The following is a 23,030-nucleotide window of genomic DNA, read 5'->3' as shown; positions in this document are numbered from 1 at the left end:
TAAAATGAGACAAGATCCTTCTATATTAAAATACATATAAAATACAAAAAATGACTTATCTGGATAACTCAATAACAGGTTAGTAGACTAATTTTTGAAGTTATGAATAAAATTTCCCCCTATTTTCTTTCTATTAGGGCCTTTATCCTCTTTTCACAATTAATTATGGATAAATTTTGATCTTAGAGTGTGATTCCCTGATTAATAACATCTATATCACCTGGGAATGTTTTAGAACTTGCCCTTCACCTCCACCCTCCAGATCTACTGAATCAGAAACTTTGGAGAGGAGATGGGAAGTTTTAGGGGTCCAACAATCATTTTAACAAGGCTTGCTGATGATTCTGGTTTGTGTACATGAGCTTTCTGTTACAAAACTTACAGGCAGAGGGCTGTAATAATAAGAATTTTTAATAATTGGATGCAATTACTTTGCTCCTTGCTATCTGCAGTACATTTCTTACTTCCCTGACACATTGATTTAAAAAGCAATACAAGCTCTGTAAAAAAAAAAAAAAAAAAGTGTTAATTGTTCCTTATAAAGTTTTCATCTAAAATACTTAGTAAAATACTCACTACAATCTTCTTCTAAAATTCAAAAAAAAAAAAAGAAAAAGAAAAAGAAAATAATAAAAAAAATAAAATTCATAGCTCATTTGTTGTTTCATAATTCCACTTTTCTTGGAAGTTACATTTTAGTGAGGGTGCACAGGTCATAAACCAGTAAGTAATAAAAAACTAAGATATTTTCAGGTAGCTGGAGGTGCCATGAAGAACCAAAAAAAAAAAAAAACCCCAAAAAACAAGATGGTGGGAGGAAAAATGATTTGTTTGTGGTGTCATTAGATTGAGCGGTTAATTAGGGAAAGCCTCTCTGAGGAGGACATACTACCTGAGACCTCAATACCAAGAAGGACTGACACTCTTCTTTCTGGAAAGAAGCAAGAGCTAGCACAGGAATGACTGGGTCCTTGCAAGAGAAAGACCAGTGTGGCTAGTGATTAGTGAGCTGGGGAGCATATCAAGATATGGGGAAGAGGCAGGTGGGGACCAGATCATACATGGTCTTATGGACTAAAATGAATGTTTGGACTTTATTGTATGTTTGATAAGAAGCCAGCACAGAGTTTAAAGTAGCAAAGTAATATAATCTAATTTCATGTCTTAAAAGCCTTAGCACTCTTACTGCTCTGTGAAAAAAGAATATATTGATGAGAAAGCAAGTGGAAGACCATAAAGGAAGCTATTGGGATAATCTAAATAACAAAGAATGGTGATGGAGAAAAGGAGAGGGAAATGGCTTTGAGACATATTTCAAGGATAAAAACAACATGACATATATTTGGTTAGATTTGAGATGAAGCAAATTTTTTTTGAAATAAGAAAAACTAAGGGAAAAGCAATTTTAGGACATAAGTCAAGGATTTGATTTTTTGCCATGTGAGACGTCTATTAGATACCCAAGTGGAAAGGATCAGTTAAGTTGTTAATATGAGTCTAAAGGTAACAGTGGGGGAAAGATGGTGTTTAAAGCCAGGGACACAGATGAGTATGCATATTTAGGCAGATATTAGAGAAGAGTGAGTGCCTGAAACAGCTCTGGGGCCCTCCTACCTTAAAAAGTTACACAGAGAAGCAGGAAGAGTAAAGAAGATTGAAACAAAGCATCCAGAGGTGAATAAAGTAAAAGGGGAGTGAATATCACATAAGCCAAGAGAAGATGTTTCAAGAAGGAAGAGTTAACTCTTTGGAATGCTACTGAGATCAAGTAGGTGAAATTTCAGAAAAAAAACCTCACCCATGAATTTGTCAAGATGGAGGCCACTGTCAACTGAACAAGAGAAATTTCAATGGAGATGCTTTAAAAGGAAGTCACATTTCAGTAGGGATAAAGAGAGAATGAGAGACAAGAAAGTAGAAACAGTGACTAAAGGAATTTTGCTATGCATGAGCCACACAGGAAGGAGATGGTGGCTGGAATGGAGAGGGGTCAGGTTGTGGGGTTACGGAATGATTATGGATTATTTCAGTGTATGTGATGTGCAGTGGTGCCATTAAGCTTATTCTTCACTGAAACAACAACAAATGACTCCAACAAATCCTATAAATCCTCAACATATGTCATACTCTTATAAGGCCAATCAATTGAATTTTAACTTTTTCTCCACTCACAGTTTTATTAAATGGTTTTTATTAAACGGACCTATTTAGTCCAATGTGTTTTTGCCTCACTTTCCCCTCTCCATAATTTAAAGTATTAATTTCTGTTACTCCCCCACTTTGATGAGGTCAAAAGACATTAGAATAAGATAATATCTCAAAAGTACTTTAAGTCTCTTGGAGGTACTCTATATCAGTAAGGCTTTTATTATTTTTCCTCATTTACTCATTTCCTTTCTCTCTCTGGGAGGGCACTTTTGAGATTATACGAGGTTGGGATTTATGAGTTAAACAACACAAATACTTAACACAAGTACTAGCACTTAAAGAAAAAGGGATAGGGGTCATTGCATAATATTGTAAATTTTGGGACTAACAATTTTGTTTTGTGGGTTTTCTTCCTGAGGCTGTGTTCCAGAGAGGGCAATAAAGGGTAAAACTCATTAGTGCATCATTATCTTTTGTCTGAAGGAAACAATGTGTGGTTTCTGGGCAACCCACTTGGTGTTTGCATTGGTCCTGGATGTATTTCAAACCAACTATATTGTTTGAACAATTCTCCCTCTTAAACATGAAAAAGACCACCACTAAACCACAGAGTTGATGCTAAATTACTAGGTGATGACTCTTCTGGCTCCTAAAGGTTTCTAGATCTCAGTCACTGAAATCATGGATCTTTCTTCTAATGAGAAAGATCTAAGCCTCTCTGGTAGACCTCCCATGCAGTCTCCCCACTCCTGCCCCCAGTGTGCTCCATGGACTTCTGAGAAGTTTGGTTTAGAATCAAGGTCATTGAGTTTTCTCCAATCCTGACTCTTAATAGTAATTCTCTGGAAACTGCATAATATTTCCAGGTCAAATCTGCAAATTCACAATTATCAGCAACTGTATAATCAATAAATATATTTGATAATGAAAATCCATTCTGTTTTCTCTTTATCAAAATGAGGCGTTAAATAGATAGCAGTGATTTTATTTTTATTCTGTTGTTCACTAATTTTACTTATCTTCCTTAGGGATTTCATTAGACTTTATTTCTATTTCTGTTTTCTTTTTAAATAGTGATATCAAAACAGCTGAAAAGATACATCTGAGGTCATCTGGGAAGAAATAATGTTCATAGGGATTTCCATCGAATATAGTACCATATACTGTGTCTTCAAAATATTTATTATTGACTTATTTGTCTGATGTATTGATTGATCAATCATTTTGTTTTGCTTATTGTTTGGTTTGTTTCTTGTAATCATATGTCTAGATTTAAACAATAGCAATAAAAACAAATGCCTATCTCCTGGTTTATATTATTTCTCAATTATGCAAAAGTTTCAAGGTTTTAATGTCAGAGACCTAGAAAACTATAGAAACAGAAGAGAGTCATCGTATAGTAACTTAAGCCTCAAATCTGTGCTTGAATTGTGGGTTTTATTTTTGTTCTTATGATGATTAGTGTCCAGTATGATCCAGTGATGCAACATACATGGTATATATGGAAAGATGATGGTTAAGCTGTGATTGGTGTTGTCCTCTAGTCAGACTGCCTGGCTTGCAACCCCATATCCAACACTGTTCACTGGCAAAAACTCAAGCATGTTTTGAACTCTCCTTGTATCATGGTTTCCTCATCAATAACCAGATAAGAAAACTGAAACTCCATCATTATTAAGGGCTGAGATTCAAATTTATGTCTTACAAAATGTTCCTTGCTTTTTCCAAATATATCCCAATTACTCAAAAATGAAAATTCCCTTTACCTTTTTATAGTTTAACAATGTGCCTTTATAATTACATTATTTATATGTCCAAAGAAAACCATAAAATATTTAAAAATGGAAACACTCTAGCATGCCATTTGGAAATTCTTAATAAATTTTGTACAAGGAGCCCCATATTTTTTTTATTTTCTCTGGGTATTCACACTTAGAGACACAGAATTCAGGGACTATCTGCTTCTCTCCTGGATGTCCTGTATTTCTGAAGGAACTGATTATTCCAGCATATTTATCATCTGTTGCTGCCCATTCTTGTGTCCTTGGTAATACTGCATAACAACTCTGCTTTAAGATAAGTTCTTTTATTTCTCTTTAATTATGAATTTGTTGAAAAAAATTTTTAAATCAGAAATATTACATTATAGCTAAGAACATCCATAGTGCCAGGAGAAAATAGGAGTCCTGTGACATACACCCACTATGTAAACCCTCACCTTTCAAAAATCCAAATCCTATGTAGCATTGCTCAAAGATGTTTTAGAGATGCTAAGACAGCGGAGGTGGTACTTTATGAAGCAGGAGGTTTTGTCATCAGTGTTATTTCGCTCACTTTCACAGTCTTAAGAACAAAATACCATTATCCTGCAAGTCATGCCTATTCAACTCCTTTCATATATGCCAAAGAGTTGGTCTTCTCATATCTAAAGATGTCAGTTTTTTCCAATTAATTTAGGCTGTAACTGACCTGCTTATGCTTTTCCAAGGAATATATATTTTTGGAAGGCAATGGAGCAGAGAGATGCTGGTGCAGAAGTGAAAACTGCAGTTTTGAAATATTATCATCTATCCAATTCTGCCATCAGTTAGAGGGACAGGGCTAATTCACTCGTATTTTAAAAAATCAATAATTTCCTTGCTAAATATACTTGCTTTTACTCTAAAGGATGGGCAACAATTCTGAACAGAAAATATGTCCTCCTTAGTCTATATTATGTGGAGAGAAATGTATTCTTGCCTTTGTCACTTTTTAACTATTAATTCTTCCAATGCCTGAAGGTCAAAGTGGACTATTGAAGCCTAACAGTTTCTGGATTTGTTGTCTAGATGAATTCATAAGAAAAGCTACCTCCATTGGAAAAAAATTTTTAATATATATTTTTTAAAGATTTTACTTATTTATTCATGAGAGACACACAGAGAAAGAGGCAGAGATACAGGCAGAGTGAGAAGCAGGCTCTATGCAGGGAGCCTGACCTGGGACTCGATCCTGGGTCTCCAGGATTGCTCCCTGGGCTGAAGGCAGCACTAAACCGCTGAGCCACCAGGGCTGCCTAAAAATTATGTTTTGATCAAAAAAGTATATATCATTCAGAAACATCCACCTCACAAAAAGAAACATCCTTCTGTGGAGCAACATGTTTCACTCTGATCCTACCCCAAAAGAAGCTTTGAGTAAAAAAACCTGCATGGATGGTTTGGCACTACTGGACAATAATTGGAAAAGAAAACCTCTCAAAGTACAGATTGTCTTTATGTAAGGACAGCATGTTTTTATTTCTTGATTAATTTATTTCTTGAAAGAATGTCAGTTAATTCTAAAGACCAGTGTTCTTGTGGGTTTTCAGAGTGTATTAAATTGCTGTTGTTGATGATGTTTTTGCTTTTTCTTTCTTTTTTTTTTTTTTTGTTTGTTTGTTTTTGCTTTTTCAAGTTTCCTGAGTTTTGGGGAGGAAGAAAGCTGATTGTCAGCTTCAAGCAGTAACAGTCTTGGTGGAAACCAATTTTAGAAAATGATTCATTTTAAACGTATTAGGCTAAAAGCTCCTAAGTACATTTAAGACTCTTGAAATAGATTCTTTTAAAAAGCAGGTATTTTTGGAAATTTAAGGATTACCCCTTAAGTTTTCCAAATGTACATTTCTCATATTAGTTTATGTGAAAAACAGAGGTTAGTGATGTGTATGAGATCGTTTGCTCATACACTCAATGTTCTTAGGTTGGGGGTATAATTGTAATTGGTATTTTTTTTTCTCTCCCTGCCTATAGTAATAGCTTTTTGCTAGTGTCGCTGTTTGGAGTGATTCTTCTATCATGACTCTCTTCTTTTTTTCTTTTCTTTTCTTTCTTAGTTATTATCTTTATTTCCTCACTTTTTTTTTCTGGTAATAGGACCTAGCTTTTATGACCACCATTTCCAAAAATAAAACTGCTTTATTCTCACTGGAAAACCAACCAATCATACTAAATTTCTATATTTCTAGGTCAAGATAAGCTGGATATTAGCATATATGGTATTCACTTAACACCTGTTTTTTAAAAACTCTGAAGCCATATTTGTATTGATAGAGATTAAGTGTTCTTTCTTCCTTTACCTTTTTATTTCTCTTAGTTTCCTGAATTTAATTCTTAGTATTTGTCTAATATGTTCTGGGGACAGAAAGACACACTTCTTGCTTGATAATATAATCAATATTTTTCCATTTTCCACAAAATAATGTAAGATAAAATGAAAAAGACTTAAAAATGCTGTATGAAAAGGCAGTCACTTATAAAAGCCAGCTCAAATTCATCTACTTCGGAAAACATTTTTTGTTTATATCCCAAGCTTGTGTTTCTCCCTCTCTCCTTTTATTGGGAGGGGGTAACTCATCACTATTTTTGCATTTTCCTTATGTTCAGTTTCTCTAATTTGTTCTTAAAGTCTTTGAATGTAGGTGTCATGTCTTAAAATTGGAATGGGCCCTAGTGGTCTTCCTGTCCATTTTCTATACACAGGAATCCAAGCTGTAGAATACACACCTTGCTCTTGACTGTTTTCACAGAACAGTGACTGCTGGGTGAGACTCTGGGACTGAGTAGAATGTAGACTCTGCTTGCAGATAGGCTGCTTTGCGGGACAGCTATGAAACAGATGTTTCATAGAGTTGTTTTTTTTTCCATATAGATTATAAATTTGTTGAGAGCAGGAATTATTTTTTCACATATATTTATCTTTTTAAAGTTTTTTTTTTTGTATAGAATTTGTATTAGTGGACCAAAAAAAGTTTTTTTTTTTAAAGCCAGTTTGAACCAACAATCTGGTTCAACATCCTGTCTTTCATATTTTTTGGAAAGTAGAAAAAGTAGACTAAAGTACCAAAATAAACTCCTAATATAACTATAGTTTGGGTAAACTTTGTTTTTTGATCCCACTGAATTCTTTGAGTCCCTTACTCTCTTCTGGTTTCTCTGCTCTGAGTTACAAAGGCTTTGTATTTTTCTGATTCTGTCTTCTGAGTGATGGTAGCAGCTTATAAATGTCATTAGTATGCTCTTGCTTATGGTTTCTTATTTTTTTAAAAAGATTTTATTTATTTACTCATGAGAGACACAGAGAGAGACAGAGGGAGAAGCAGGCTCCCTGCACGGAGCCTGATGCAAGACTCCATCCCAGGACCTTGGGATGACGACCTGAACCGAAGGCAGTCACTCAGCCACTGAGCCACCCAGGTGCCCCAGTTTCTTATTTTTATATACCTTAAATATGAAACAGGAAAAGACAGTAAGTATCCCAAAGGAAGTACAAATAGCTGGACATTAATGACATGTTAGGATATTATCTATTCACAATGGAGAGCCTTCTTCATTCTCTCATATTGTGCTTAAAATGTCCAATTCTTTCTACCCTTAAGGCCATATCTATATACATATACATATAAAATATATTCAACTTGGTTTTATATATTGTATACATGTATGTATATATATACTGCATACATATATATGTATATATATTGTAAACATTCTACACATATATATACAATGTATACAATATATGTATATATATGTGTCATATATGAATATATGCAATATATGTATATATGCATATATGCAATATAGGTCATATATACACATATATCTTGCCCATATACATATTGCATATATATGTGTATATATATGTATATATAGATAGCAATTCAACCAAGTTTTCTTACAATTTGAAGTAGAGAATTGGAATTTTTTAAAAGATTTTTCAAAATTTATTTTAGAGAGAGACAGTATCTCAAATGGGAGGAGTAGAAGGAGAGGGAGATTGAGAATCTCAAGCAGATTGCTTGCTTGAGCTGAGAGTTTGACACAGGGCTCAATTTGAAGACCCTGAGATCATGACTTGCGCTGAAATGTAAAGTCAGACACTTGAGCAACTGCACCACCCAGGTGCCTCTGGAATTATTTTAATTGAAGTTTGGAATACAATAAATATTATATTAGTTTCAGGCATACAGCAGAGTGATTCAACAATTATATATATTATGAGATGCTCATCACAATAAATGTAGTCACCATCTGTCACCATACAAAGGTATTTACAGTATTATTAACTATGCTGTACTTTCTATCCCCACAACTTATTTTATAACTTGAAGTTTGTATCTCTTAATCCTCTTCTGAACAAAAAAAATAAACAAAACTAGAAGAAGTTTCTCATAAAAACAGAGAAGAAACTGATAAACCAGCAATATTTACTACACCTTGGATTGTTCATATAAGCGTATTTGTGTGTGTGTGATATGTTTTTAGGTATAATTTTAATAATAATTGAAATAATTAATAATAATTGAAATGTCACAGAAAATCCTGAGGCTGGGAGAGAAAGATTGAGAAAGTGTTGAAATTAAAGTAAAAAGTAAATATACAACCTAGAATTGTGGAACACTTTCATCAAGGAAAGCCATGAATAAAACTCTGGGCAGGCTCCTGCCTTGATCATAATGAATTTGGCTTCCAACACATTCAAGGCTCTATAGAATGCTTTACCCTGATAAAGCAGCTTTGGAACAGTGGTAATTAAATAGGAGGGTAGACATTTAATGGTAAATACAATTTTACTACCTTTTTGTCAACTTTTAGTGATGATGTGGAGCAAGAATGACTAATAATGAATTTATAGTAGATTTATGAAATGATTCCAGAGAAATTTTTGGAGGTCCTTTGACCTCTAAAGGTACTGTTGTCAGGTGTTCTACTCAAAAGGCACCTCTGCCCTATCAGTTCTCTTCTAAAAGAGTGTTTGTCCTGCCCCTGAGAAAACATTGACTTACACCTTTGTAACTTCTAGTAATTTAGGTTATAGTTTTCTCTGGTGTTTGCTAAGACCAAAGCCTGTTTGGTCAGATACAATACACTGTAACTTCATTCTCCTATTTTACTCTATTGTTTGAAGTACCTTTCCAGGAGAGAACATTCCATCAGTTGTTGAAAGAATCAATATATATGTCCTTGAACTTTACAAAAGGACAAGAGGCCACAAGTGAAAAATACCAAATAAGTAGAATCAAAGATTTTTCTTCACACTCCTTACAGTTTTTTTTTTTTGAAGATCCAACATGACTTTTTTAAAAAAAGGATTTTATTTATTTATTTGAGAGAGAGAGAGAGAGAGAGAGCAGGAGAAGCCGGCTCCACACCCAGCAGGGAGCCTGATGTAGGACTCAATCCCAGGACCCTGGACCATGAACCCAGCGGAAGGCAGATGCTCAACCAACTGAGCCACCCAGGCACCCAAAAATGACTTTTTTTAAAATAAAAAGCAGCACTATTTATTTACTTTTAAATAGTATATATACATGCAAGTACATGAGTCAACAATTGCAAAATGGAAACAATGGAAACAATGGAAAAGTTTCTGTCCACCTCTGCCCCTTAGCCTAATAGTCATGTAATATAATCAGTTTCTAATCATTATTAGTTTCTAATCATTATTCCAGAGTAGGGTTTCCCCTTCTTGGCACTATTGACATTTTAGACTGGATAGTTCTTTGCTAGGGGAAGCTATCCTATATATTGTAAGATGTTTAGCAGTATCTTTGGCTTCCCTCACTGGATACCAGTAGCAGCCATTATCTACCTCCCAGACTTGACACCAAAAATGTCCCCCAGGTAGTCTCAAATGTTCTTTGGGGAATCATTTAACAATATAGGTAGAAAAAAATCTCCATAATAGTAACTCTTCATAAAGAGAGTTCTCACTATTTGGGGAAGTCACATCAAAATTCATTAAATATATTATGAGAATTTATTTAACTAGCAACTTATTGATAGTCCTTTAGATTTTTTCTGTATTATTTGCAGTTATATGCAGGGTGGCAGTGAAAAATCTCACACGTGGGTTTTTGCAATATATATATGTATTTCCACCTTTAATATAAATTCCTAGAAGTAAATTGCTGGATCAAAGGTTATGTGAGTTTGTAATTTTGATAGGTATTTCTAAACAGCCTCTTTCAGGGTCCATATAACTTTATATTCTTAGTAATAAGGTATTTTTGCCAACATAGTGTGTTATTAACATTTAGACTCTTGCCAATCTTATAGTTTAAAATGGTGTTTCATTGTTCTTTTAGTTGTCATTCCCACATTGAGAGACGTTAAGTAGCTTTTCATTTATTTAAGATCTATTTATATATCCCTTTTTATGAAATATCTGTTCATATCCTTTGCTCATTTTAATTGATTTTTTAAAATTCTTTATATACAATGCCTTCATCTATGATATGTGTTTTATATATATATATATTTTTTTTTAAAGATTTATTTATTTATTCATGAGAGACACAGAAAGAGAGAAAGGCAGAGACATAGGTAGAGGGAGAAGCAGGCACTACACAGGGAGCCCAATGTGGGACTCGATCCCGGACCACGGGATCACGCCCTGAGCCAAAGGCAGACGCTCAACTACTGAGCCACCCAGGCATCCCTTTAATTATATTTTTTTTATCCAGTTCATTGTTCTTTGATTGGCTTATGGGACAGAATATGGGGTTTGAAAAATACTCAGATACACACAGATACACACAATGGCTCACATTACACCAGTATAAATTCCCATAGATCAAAGATTTAACTAAAAGGGTAAAGTATCAGAAGAAGACATACAAGTATTTTTTCAATAATCAAGATACAGAGAAGGTGTTCCCAAATATCACAAAACAAAAAGAAAAAAATACTAGGCTGAAATGTTTACTTTTTGATGACCTTTCTTTTGTATCCTTTTTTCCTACCATAATTTTCTGAACTAGTTCCAAGACCAAAACAGACATATCAGCAGGGCCTCAGCCCCTTTAGCAGAAGCTGAAAGTGACCTCCTGATAATGATGTTGAAGCCACAGGTATTAACAGCCAGACCAGGAGCAGCTCAGAGTTGCAGAGAGCCCAGGGGCATTTGAACCAGGCACACCTGGTTTTCACCTTGTGTTTCAGCTGCTAAGAGACCCTATATAACCTTGGGTAGTTCACACAACTGCTCTGAGGCTTAGTTTTCTTCACTTCCTCATAACCTCAGCTTCAGTAAATGTGATAAAGCATGTGAAGCACCTCGAGGGTGGAGGTGCTAAATGACTGGTGCTTACTCCCCTACTCTTTCTTCTCCCTGTAACATCAGATTCCGTACAGGCTTCCTTCTATTCCCCACATCATCTCCAATTACACACTTATTGGACAGGAAATGTCATGATTTCTCAGCTCAAGCCTGCTTAGCTTTACCCTGGTGCCGAGTCTCCATTTTTGGACAACGCTATAGGTAGGACTATGTTTCTTTGTCTTCTCTCTGAAGTCCTTCCTTTGAAAAGCTGAGCAACAAACTCCCCATGTGTTTCTTAAGGCTCTCTTGGCTCTCAGCTTGGGGCTACAAGGGACTTTTTGAGAGTGAAGGTAAGGACCCTGCCTTTGAAACCTGTAATCCTCCTGTATTCATTTTCTATTGCTCTCATAGCAAATTACCACACATTGAGTGGCTTAAATCAACATAGATCTATTACCCTATGCTTCCGTAGAAGTCTGACATGGGCCTCAGTGGACTGAAATAGAGGACTCTACAGGGCTGTGTTCCTTTCTGGAGGCTCCAGGAGGGAATTCACTTCCTTGCTTTCCAGGTTCCAGAGGCTGCCCACATTCATTATTGGCTCATGTTTCCCTTTCTCCAACTTAAAAGGCAGCAAGGTTGCATCTCTTTGACCACTGTTTTGTACTCATATCTCCTCCCTCTGACCACAACGAGAAAAAGTTCTCCTCTAAGGACCCTTTTGTTTATATTAGGTCCACCTAGATTGTCCAGCATAATCTCCCCATCTCAAAATCATTAATCTAATTACCACTGCAAAGCCCTTTTTTTTTCATGTGAGGTAACATATTCATATTTTCCAGAGATTAGGATGTATACATCCTTGGGAGGACATTATTTGGTCTACTATACCTATATAACATGATTCCAGGATCTGAGGAGTGGGTAAATCATCCTTGAGCATTAGGGGTCACATTTTATAATTGTGTCATGATAAAACACCTCAGTGGTTTGAGGTGATAATTTTGTCAAAATTAAGGCTCTTTGTATACCTACTACATGAGTTTAATAGGCTGGGTTCTGTAGAAATCAAAGCAACTCAATCTCCTCTCTGCCTTTATCACTATTTCCAGTAAGCATTTAAACCCGTGTTCTCCCCGGCTTGCTTGGCCATCCAGGCAAGCAGTCCAAAGGGCCCTGGGTGCAGCTGCTCTGGCTATCATCAGTGCCATGGCCTGGATCAGGTTACTTTGGCCTTCTTCTCTAACTTGGCTCTCTCCCAAGAAGTACTTTGATTTAAATATTCTATTACTGATCTACCAGGCACTTTCTGACCCCTGTCTATCTTTGAGACAATTCCAAACCTCCCTGCTTATGTGAACATGTTTTTAAGAGCATCTACTGGACAGATGCACATTGTTCTTCTACTGCTTCAAAAACATCCAGTATCTATTGTAAGTCTCCCAATATTGACACACAGCAGAAAAAGTGAATGTTGCCAGGTTAAAATTGCATTTCTAAACTGCTTTTCTGGGCAGATGAAGAGATGGCCTAAGAGCAGAGCACTGGATAGAGAGAAACTTGAGCCCTTAGGATGGGGTCAGTTATCTTGTTACCTTTGAACTCTGTTAGCTGATGTTCCACTAGCTAAGCAGTACTTACTAACAGTGATCTTCAAAGTCCAGACTAGCGAGATGGTGAGATGGTTTGAGAACTCAAGGAAGGGAAACAGAAAAGGAGCCCGTGAACAGGAAACAGGAATTAAGTCTACTTCAGGGAGAGGGTACCTCTTCAATGTCACTCATTTGTATCCATGGCATGTTGATTAATTTTGTTCTAAGTCTGTTGGCATTTTTTCTACTTGTCTCAGGAGCTCAGATATGAAATGGCATTGATTTTTATTAAAGAAAGGGAAATTTAATCCTGATAGGTTTAATAAGATGCACAGTTGTTTTTTTTTTTTTTTTCATTTTTTTTTTTTCACAGTTGTTTATCTTCATGTATCATTCACTGTTTGTAACTTGAAACCATTTATAGGTCTCACCGAGAGTCTTTAAAATAATCCTACCTAAAGATAATCACAGCAATTTTATATCATTAAAGAAGATTAGAATTAATTTTAGTGTGTTTGCTGTTGGATCCACTTCTTAGGTATACTCAGATTATACAGAAAATACCTTGTTTATGACAATCAATAGAACGAGGAAGAAAATAAAAATATTTTATAATGCTGTTTCTGCTGTGGACAGTAGAAAGTGTTTTGAATATGCATGTTGGTGGTTTTGCACAAGCAAGGGAGAAAAGAGAGGAAGGTGTCTCTAGACTGTCATTTAGTTAGTGCTTACCGTAAGCAGGAATAAATGTTTATAACCTCTCCTCCTTACCACAGGCACCCACATGTGATACTGTTTTCCTAACCTCACAGATACACAAACTAAGGCTTTAATTAATTACTTGTCTAAGATCACACAGTCACTGAGATGTGGAGACAAACGTTAAATCCCAAAGTATCTGAATTCTAAGTCTTTGCTTATTTTATCATGCAATATATAAAGTTACTGAGAGGCCCCTAGGTGGCTCAGTTGGTTGAGTGTCTGCCTTTGGCTCAGGTCATGATCCTGGGTTCCTGGGATTGAGCCCCACGTCAGGGTCCCTGCCTGCTTCTCCTTCTTCTCTCCCTGCTTGTGCTCTCTCTCGCTCTCTGTCTCTCTCAAATAAATAAATAGGATCTTAAAAAAAAATAAAGTTACTGAAATCATCCATGGGCTTGTTCTGCTTTCTTACCAGAGGAATATGAAATTATAGAAAGAAAATAGGGTTAATGCAGAAATGCCCCCCAAATTTTTCAGATAGGTACAGAAAATTTAGGTATAACAAAAAGGAATAGCTAATCCTTGATGCTATGTGCCAGGAACTGAACACACATCTCATTTAGTCCTTATAGGGGCCTCTAAAAGAACAGTAAGCTCGCTCCTTAACCCACTGTTGTATCAGGAAACCAAGGCTTCTAGAAGTTTGAACTCTATTTATTTGAATATCAAATTTTACTCCGAGGGATACAATTGCCTTTTAAGTAATGAGATTTCCTATGGAATTTTGAAATTTCTGAGATTGGACCTATTAGGTGCATCTAGGAAAGTAGATGCTTAATAATATATGCTACATTAGTACATTCTAAGTCCCAAATGATCATGGTTTCCACTGGTCACTTCTTTATTCACCTGTCTCCAAGCCCTAAAATTTCAGAAACATCACTGGCCATAAGGAGAAAGTTGTACCTAGATTCAAATGGAGTATTTTAGGAATGGTAAGAATAATTTTCTTTGAATAAACCTAAGACCCACAAAACATGACATCAAGATAATTAAATAAATTAAGTAATTAGTACCAAGCCCATTCTTCGTATGTTCAGTGAATTTCCTTAGGTAAGTCTAACTTGAAAACATGTCTCACTGGGCCCATCTGTGCATGTCTAAGTGTTCTGGCTCCTCAGTTCCAACATTACCCAGGGCCTTGCCAGGGAAATGATAAACAGCCTGCCTGCTGGAGTTTTATGACTTTCTAGCCTTAGAACAGACCTTTATATGCAAGTAGAGCTTTAGATTTAGCATCAAGTTTTGCCAAAGCCACATCAAGGAGAATCATTTAACTTGAATTGTTTTCCATCTCTGACTGCTACATCCCAGTGAAAGGGCTCTTGGGGCTTTCTTAAAGGGAGCATTTGATGAATCCCTATATCAGCAGCTAAAGTTGCCCTAAGGTTAAACAGGGTCAAACTGTTTGAATTCAGTTTCCTTTATTATTTGACCACTTATCATGACATGAAACTCTTTAATTCAGTAGGTATGTGAGGGTGTTGGGGAAAAAAAATTTTCTGCCAGACTTTCTGGTGAAGTGGTGGGGAGGTGGTCAAATGGATGGGTTCTTACAAAGTTGTACCCCAGACAGAGATGGCATGGTGATTTATATTGTGCCTTTTTGATTAACTCGTGTAAACCATTGGATAGACTTCTCTTTTTAAAAATTGCCAGTGACTATGGTTTTTCTTACAAAGTTTGTTAACGGTCACATATTTACATCAAAGAATTTAGGAAATGACAACAAGGCATGGAAAGTCAGAACCAGAATGAACATCATAAAATGACAGCTCATTTAGCAAAACAGCAAATCCTCCCATATTGCTGATCTCATAGCCCAGGACTAAAGAACAGTCTCATCTTGAAATGACTTCCCAGCAGACCAAGCCATGTGGGCTTCTGCCCTACAGCAAGCTAGTGTAAATAATCCACTTGACACATCTATTATGCAAAATGATTACTAATAAATGTGTTGGATGAATAGAAAACAAAACATAATAAAACAAAAAACCCAGAAACAACTTAAATCTGCTCACAATTCTGTTTTATTCACTAAATTCCAGGATTATGAAAAGTCACGCAAATTTATTTAATGGCTTAGAAAAGTGGTAGTAGTAGAATCAGTAGACTAGTTGTATAAATTTCTCTAAGCTAGAAAGTAGAAGCTTTGGGATTTACCTCTCAAGCGATGCTAGTGTACTATTAATCCCACTTAGGTTGGGCTTTCCAGGTTGATCTGCAGTCTATAAGACATTGAAAATATTGTTGCTGCTTACATAAAAACAATGTATCCAATAAGCAAAGAGCCATCCCTTACATTTACTACCCAAGAACTTTTCCAAGGTAATCTTAGGGCACAAGTTATCCCTAAATGCTAGTTAATGTTTCAATTCTAAGATTCTGGTTTTAGATACTAACCCACCATTTGACAATCTTAATGGGCCCCAAATTTCTCAAGAAAAGGGAGTTGCTCAATGTTTCCTAAAACACGATTCTCAGAATGCTAGTTCCACGGAATAATCAAATTCTGTGACCAAATAAATTATGATGATTAGGGTTAATATGACTATAGAGCCTCCTTTTCTGAAAGAGTTAAATGTGACTAATGGTGATATGTGAGTCACTAAAAAAGAGTTATACTGTGCAGGATTTCCTGACTTCTTGGACAATGGAAACTTCGGAGAAGTATCTCACTGGACTAGTGTTACAAGCAAGGGACATACATTGTGACCTTCCAGACAAGACGATTTCTAGGAGTTTTTCCTGCTCTAAATTCTCTGATAATCTTTGGTTCACAGGAAAAAACAAGCTATTCTCCAGATACTTCCTATACACTTAGCTTTCAACATTCCTTTCTAAAATATATTGACTCCTTTATGATTGTAAGGATCAAAAGGATCACATGTGGCTTCCATGAAAACAAAGGTATTTTGAAATTGTGTGCATAAGAAATATACGGTTCATGGGGAACTTAACACAGTTTTAAATACTGTTATCATTGCTAACCATTCTGACATGGAACAATCCCAAATGAAATCACTCTTTTAAGTAATGAAAAGATCAATGTATACCAGGCAATGCAATAATAAGTTCTATGGACAGTAGCTTCTACCAAAAAGCACAGAGAGTCTTTCCGCAGTGGATATGTAAAAAGAACTCCAAATTGAATGCTGTTCTTTCTGTCATATTTTTCCTTACAAAAAATGGGCCTCACATTTTGAGAGAATTGTTCATTTTGTCTAGCAACCAAATACTTGTGAACAATAGTACAAAGTGAACCAATAAACTGAATGGAAAAAACCACAATGCTTTATAGAGCTAACTTCTGCTGTTTTAAAGAAATTTCAGAGCAAAAGTAGACAATCTTGGAAACTTCAAAATGCAGACAGATATCTAGAAGCCTGCTATTAAGGGCTTTATTTTATTCTATTAAGTTTTCAATCAGATTTGTTGACAAATAATTGGGATGACTGCATTTATTACTAAGAAGTTTGTGGGATTAGGAAACTCCTTTAACCAAGGACAACTCATTTAGAAGCTCCCGATTAGATTTCTGCAAGAGGAAGAAATATTTCCAGCTGTTTAGCATTTTTTTTCTCTTTCTGGCACAAAATGATACTTTTCTTACATGTTCTCTCAATCTCCATTTATAGAGATTCTCTTTTTTTACCCTACCCTTCTGGAATACCTCAAACAAATTGACGATATAATTAAAAATTTGATTTTTCTGGGAGATAACTTCATAGGGGAAGGCAACATAGTTAAAGCTAGACAGAAGTGGTGAGATTAAACATATCGGATCTGCATGCCAGCCCTGGGGAATGTGTCCATCTCAACTCACGGTTTATAGTCACTGCAGTTTTAATCAGATTTGTATGTAATAGTATTTCATAATTTTCCACAGAGTTCTTTTTCCTTTCTTCAGAAAAGTAAAACCTCCCAAACAAAGGAAATAAAGAAACAGAATAATATAGTTGGTGTGTGGTTATGTGGCGAGACCAGTCACTTCTCCACCCATTTGGCATCTTCCTTCTCCCTGACATGGACTCAAGGGTCTCAAGGTGAAAAACAAAACAAAACAAAACAACAACAACAAACAAAACAAAACAAAACAAAAAACACACAAAAGAGTCTCAAGGTTTTCTCATTGTTCTTCAAATCTAATAGCCACATAAATTTCATCAATCCAACCAACTGGGGATAATAGGCATTGATATATGCTTTGGTTCTAGTCCTGGATCTTTACTAACTAGCCTCTAATAAGCTATATGATCTATTAGATCTTAATCTTCTTAGCCCCTATTATAGAAAGTGAGGGTTTTGAACTAAATGATCTTTATTGTCCCTTCCATTCCAAGTATCTATGTCTTGAACTTAATGGCAGCTTTCCATAATTAACCAAAGATATACAGTTTATTTTTATTCTTAAAACAAATTTTAATTAAAAGATAAGTTAAACAGTGCAATTTAAAGCAATAACCATAATAATAATAACCATATCGTAGAAGTTATTATGAATTAATCCTTGCCATAATGTAATAACCATATCGTAGAAGTTATTATGAATTAATCCTTGCCAAAACCTCATCATTGCTATTTTACAGATAAGGAATAATGTTTTGAGAAGTACCTATCTAAATATGGATAGCCAAGGTGGAATTCTTTTTTTTTTAAAGATTTTTATTTATTTATTCATGAGAGACACAGAGAGAGAGAGACACAGAGACACAGGCAGAGGGAGAAGCGGGCTCCATGCAGGGAGCTCAATGTGGGGCTTGACCCCAGGACTCCAGGATCACGCACGCCCTGGGCTGAAGGCAGGCACTAAACCATTGAGTCACCCAGGAATCCCCTCCAAGGTGGAATTCAAACCCATTTTCTTTATCCTCCAAGTTTATGCTCAGAACCAATGCAGCTGCTGCCCCTAGCATTCCGCTTTGAAGTGTACATTGATTCCTTCATACTTTTCAAGTTGTTTAACTTTTCTAAACCTTATTTGTATTGGTCCATTCATTCAACAAGCAGCAATCAAGTGCTTATGTACCATAGGTACTATGATTGATATTATGATACAGAAATGACTATGCCATTAAACCTACCTACGAAGAACTCATAGTTTTATTAAGGAGTTGAGCAAAGTGGCACTTACAATATATTAATGTCATAGGTACTATGAGATATATGAGACAGGTGTGCATGGCACATGGAGAAAGGGACATGGGAGTAGAGATCAGGGAAATAAAAATCAGTTCCTCAGAGAATAAGAAGTGGAAAAATACTTGAATTGACACTTTAAGAACCAGTAGAAATGTGCTAGCTGAAAAAGGAAAGGGAGAGGCATTCCAGCAAAAAGAACAGATGAGTTCAGAGGTTTGTGAGGGCATCACATTTTCTGAGAACTGAGAATAGGTCTTTATTAATGAGGTACCGTGTGCATCATAAATACTGGGAGATTAATCTGGGAAATTCTACAACTGAGAAGACCTTGGTATTTCATGTTAAAGGTATGGAACTCTATCCTGAAGACATTAGGGAGTCCCTCTAGAATTTGAAACATGATATATTTATGTAATAGGGAAGTCCTTTTGGAAGCAGTGAAGAGGCATGAGTGGGATGGAGTGTGCTGTTGGCCTTGCTTTGGAGTAGGAAGAAGAGATGGAATCTACTGCAGGATGTGCAGCCCCCTCCCAAAAATCAGAGGAATCAACTATTGGAATATAGAGAAGCAGCTGAATTTTAATGATGTTTGGAGGTAGGCAAGCAGGATAGAAAGGATTTTGGTGGTGGAACAGATATTGGAAGTAGAAGAGAAGATACTATTGACTGTCACCAAAGTTTCTGGTTTAGCTTAACAAAATGGATGGTAGCTAGCTCTATTTTAGGAAACTAGTCATTAGAAGGAGGAAAGACCTAAAGAGACCTAAGTTCAGTCTAGAGCATGACATTCTTGAGTTGTCTGTGAAGTTTCATTCAGGTAGATAAATGTTCCTATTGCAAGTCAAGACATGGTGTTACCCTTAGGTAAAATGTATTTGAGAGAAGGAGAGTTTTGTAAACAAATAACAGTGTCAATTATGTATTGGGCATAGATATCAGTTAAAAATAATTACAATAGCAATAATACTAACAAAACTATTAAAAGTATAATTTTAATTACTATGTGGAGGAATTGAGTAATATTTACTTTATATTAATGCATACATTACCCTGATAATGATCTAAATATAAACACCTGGATATGAATGTTTTTTATAGAGATGATAAATAAAAATGAGGTTGTGTAACTTATCCACAATTATGCTGTTAGTGAAAGTAAGTGTAAGAGCTGATATTCAAATTCAGGTTTGTCTAGGTCTCCAAAAACCAGTATTCTATTTGTATATTTGTTTGTTTCTTAGCCACAACTCTTCTTTGAGTTCATAAAGAGGGAAAATTATAAAAAGGAGAGAGCAAAAAAGATCAAAGTTCCAAGAATGACAGTTCTAAAGAACAGATGTGAAAAAGACGGATTTGTGCGGGAGATTTTGGGTAAAAAATTAGAAGGCAAAACTCAGCCAGGGGTTTCATGTAAACCAAGGGAAAGATACTATCAGGAAGTAGGGAGTGATCTACCATTAGCTGTGGCCAGGAGGAGTAAGATAAGGACTCAAGTGAGTCCTTTGAATTGGGAATATGTAGGATGTGAGTGACCTTTGTCAGAGCAATTTTGCTGGCAGGTGTCACAGATACCAAATTACACATGGTTGAAGACTGACAAAGACATGAGAAATTGGCACCACAGTACAGACTATTCTCATTTTAAAGGTAAAATTGTTATATAACATTATATAAGTTTCAGGTGTATAGTATCATCATTCAGTAATTTCTATGCACTACAGAGTGATAACCATTAAAATCTTCACATAAAGTTGATCCCTTCACCCATTCCCCACCCCGTTCCCTGTGTTAATCACCAATCTATTCTCTGTATCCATGAATTTGTTTTTTTGTTTTGTTTGTTTGTTTTAGATACCATGTATGAGTAAAATTACACAGTTTTTGTCTTTCTTCTTCTGACTTATTTCACTTAGCATAATACCTTCAAGGTACCATCCATGTTGCAATTAACATGATTTCATACTTTTTATGGGTGAGTAGTATTACATTCTATGTACATTGTAAATAATACTGTAATAAATATAGGAAGGCATATATCTTTTTGAATTAGCATTTTTTTATTCTTTGGATATACACCCAGAAGTGAAATAGCTAGGTCATATGGTAGTTTTATTTTTAATTTTTTTGAGGAGTCTTCATACTATTTTTCATAGTACCCTAACCAATTTACATCCTCACCAACAGTGTGCAGTTTTTCCTTTTCTCCATTTCCTCTGCAATAGTTGTTATTTCTTATGTCTTGACAATAGCCACTCTAACAGGGATGGAATGATATCTCATTATGGTTTTGATTTGCATTTCCATAATTGGTCATATTAGCATTTTTTCATGTGCCTGTTGGCCATCTGTATGTCTTTGGAAAAATGGCTGCCTATTCAGATCTTTTTCCCATTTTTTAAAAAGATTTTTTCTTTATTCATGAGAGAGAGTGAGCAAGTATGAGTAGTGGTAAGGGACAGAAGGAGAGGGAGAAGCAGACTCCCTGCTGAGCAGGGAGCCCATCATGGGGTTCAATCTCAGGACCCTGAATTAAGGCAGATGTTTCACTGACTGAGCCACCAAAGTGCCCCCTATTGCCCATTTTAAATTGTTTTTATTGTTCTTGAGTTATATGAATTGTTCATAAATTTTGGATATTAATTCCTTATCAGATATAAAAAATTAAAAAACACTTTTCCCATTCAATAGGTGTTCTTTTTGTTGTAGTGATGGTTTTTTTTTCACTGTGCAGTTTTGCAGTTTGATATAATCCTCTGTTTATTTTTGCTTCTGTTACCCTTGCCTTTGGAGTCAGATCCATAAAAATATTGTCAAGATTGATGTCCAGGTGCTTACGATCTATATTTACTTCTAGGAATTTTATGGTTTCAGGTTTTACATTCTAGTCTTTAATTCATTTTGAGTTAATTTTTGTGTATAGTATAAAATAGTGGTCTAGTTTCATTGCTTGGCATGTGGCTGTCCACTTTCACTGGCATATTTATCGAGAGACTGTCCTTTGTATGTTTTTGGTTACTTTGTCATAAATTAATTCTCCACATATGTGAAGGTTTAACTCTGCCTCTCATTTTTATTCCATTGATATGTGTCTATTTTATGCCAGTGCCTTACTGTTTTGATTACTATAGCTTTGTAGTATAGTTTGAAACCAGGGAGCATGATACCTCCACCTCTATTACTCCTTCTCAAGATTGTTTTAGCTATTAAGGATTTTTGTGCTTCCATATGAATTTTAGAATTTTTTGCTAGTTCTGTGAAAAATATTATTAGACTTTTGATAGGGACTTCATTAAATCTACATTTCTTTGGTAGTATGGACATTTTAATAATAATAATTCTTCCAATCCCTGTGCATTGAATATCTTCCATTTATTTGTGTCTTCTTAAGTTCCTTTAATGTCATAATTTTCAGTGTACAGAACTTTCCCTCTTTGATGAAATTTATTCCTAGGTATTTTATTCTTTTGATTCAATTTTAAATAAGACTGCCCCCCAAAAAAGACTGTTCCCTTAATTTATCTTTCTGATAATTCATTAGTGTATAGAAATATCACAGATGTCTGTATGTTAATTTTGCATGAAGCTACTTTGCTGAATTCATTTTTTAGTTCTAACAGGCTTTTGGTGGAGTCTTTTGGGTTTTCTATATATGGTACATGTCATCTGCAAATAGTGGCAGTTTCACTTATTTCTTTCTGATGGGGTTGCACTTTATTTCTTTTTCTTGCCTAAATGCATTGGTTAGGATTTCTAATGCTATGTTGAATAAAAGAGGTCAAAGTGGACATGTTTATCTTATTCCTGATCTTAGAGAGTATGATGTTATCTGAGGGTTTGTTACATATATCTTTTATTATGTTTAGGAACATTCCCTCTATAACCACTTTGTTCAGAGCTTTTATCATAAATGGATGTTGAATTTTATTCAAATGCTTTTTCTGTGTCTGCTGAGATGATCATTAATGTGATTTTTACCCTTCATTTTGTTAATGAGTATCACATTGAATGATTTGTGGATGTTTAAGCATCCTTGAATCCCTAGAATAAATCCCACTTGATTTTGGTATATGATCCTTTTAACGTATTGTGGAATTCAGTTTGCTAATATTTTGCTGAGGATTTTTACATCAATGTTCATCAGTGATACTGGCTGTAATTTTCTTTGCCTGTTTTAGTATCAAGGTAATGCTGATCTCATAAAATGAGTTTGAAAGTATTCTTTCATCTTCAATATTTTGAAGGAGTTTGAGGATAGGTATTAAATCTTTGTATGTTTTGTAGAATTCACCAGTGAAGCTTCTGGCCCTGACTTTGTTTGTTGGGAGG

The 23,030-nt window shown here is 35.4% G+C and overlaps 1 protein-coding gene and 1 long non-coding RNA gene across 4 annotated transcripts in view; one reads left to right on the top strand and one right to left on the bottom strand.

Moving 5' to 3' along the window:
• GREM2 (gremlin 2, DAN family BMP antagonist) overlaps nucleotides 1–23,030 on the bottom strand; it is a 109,622-nt gene that overhangs the window by 17,179 nt on the left and 69,413 nt on the right. The gene's annotated exons all lie outside the window — the stretch shown is intronic.
• Nucleotides 1–23,030, top strand: part of LOC121489938 — a 93,941-nt gene that overhangs the window by 17,055 nt on the left and 53,856 nt on the right. Inside the window, exon 4 of one of the 2 annotated variants that reach the window (XR_005987461.1) lies at nucleotides 3,223–4,946. The exons of the other annotated variant lie outside the window; for it this stretch is intronic. This is a non-coding gene — a long non-coding RNA (uncharacterized LOC121489938). Of the gene's footprint in view, nucleotides 1–3,222; nucleotides 4,947–23,030 lie in introns of those variants that run through there. 2 annotated transcript variants of the gene reach the window in all.

The sequence above is a fragment of the Vulpes lagopus genome, chromosome 1 (genome assembly GCF_018345385.1).
Source record: "Vulpes lagopus strain Blue_001 chromosome 1, ASM1834538v1, whole genome shotgun sequence".
Classification (NCBI taxonomy): domain Eukaryota; kingdom Metazoa; phylum Chordata; class Mammalia; order Carnivora; family Canidae; genus Vulpes; species Vulpes lagopus.
Note: the sequence above shows the minus strand (reverse complement) of the source record. Positions and strands in the feature narration are given on the sequence as shown.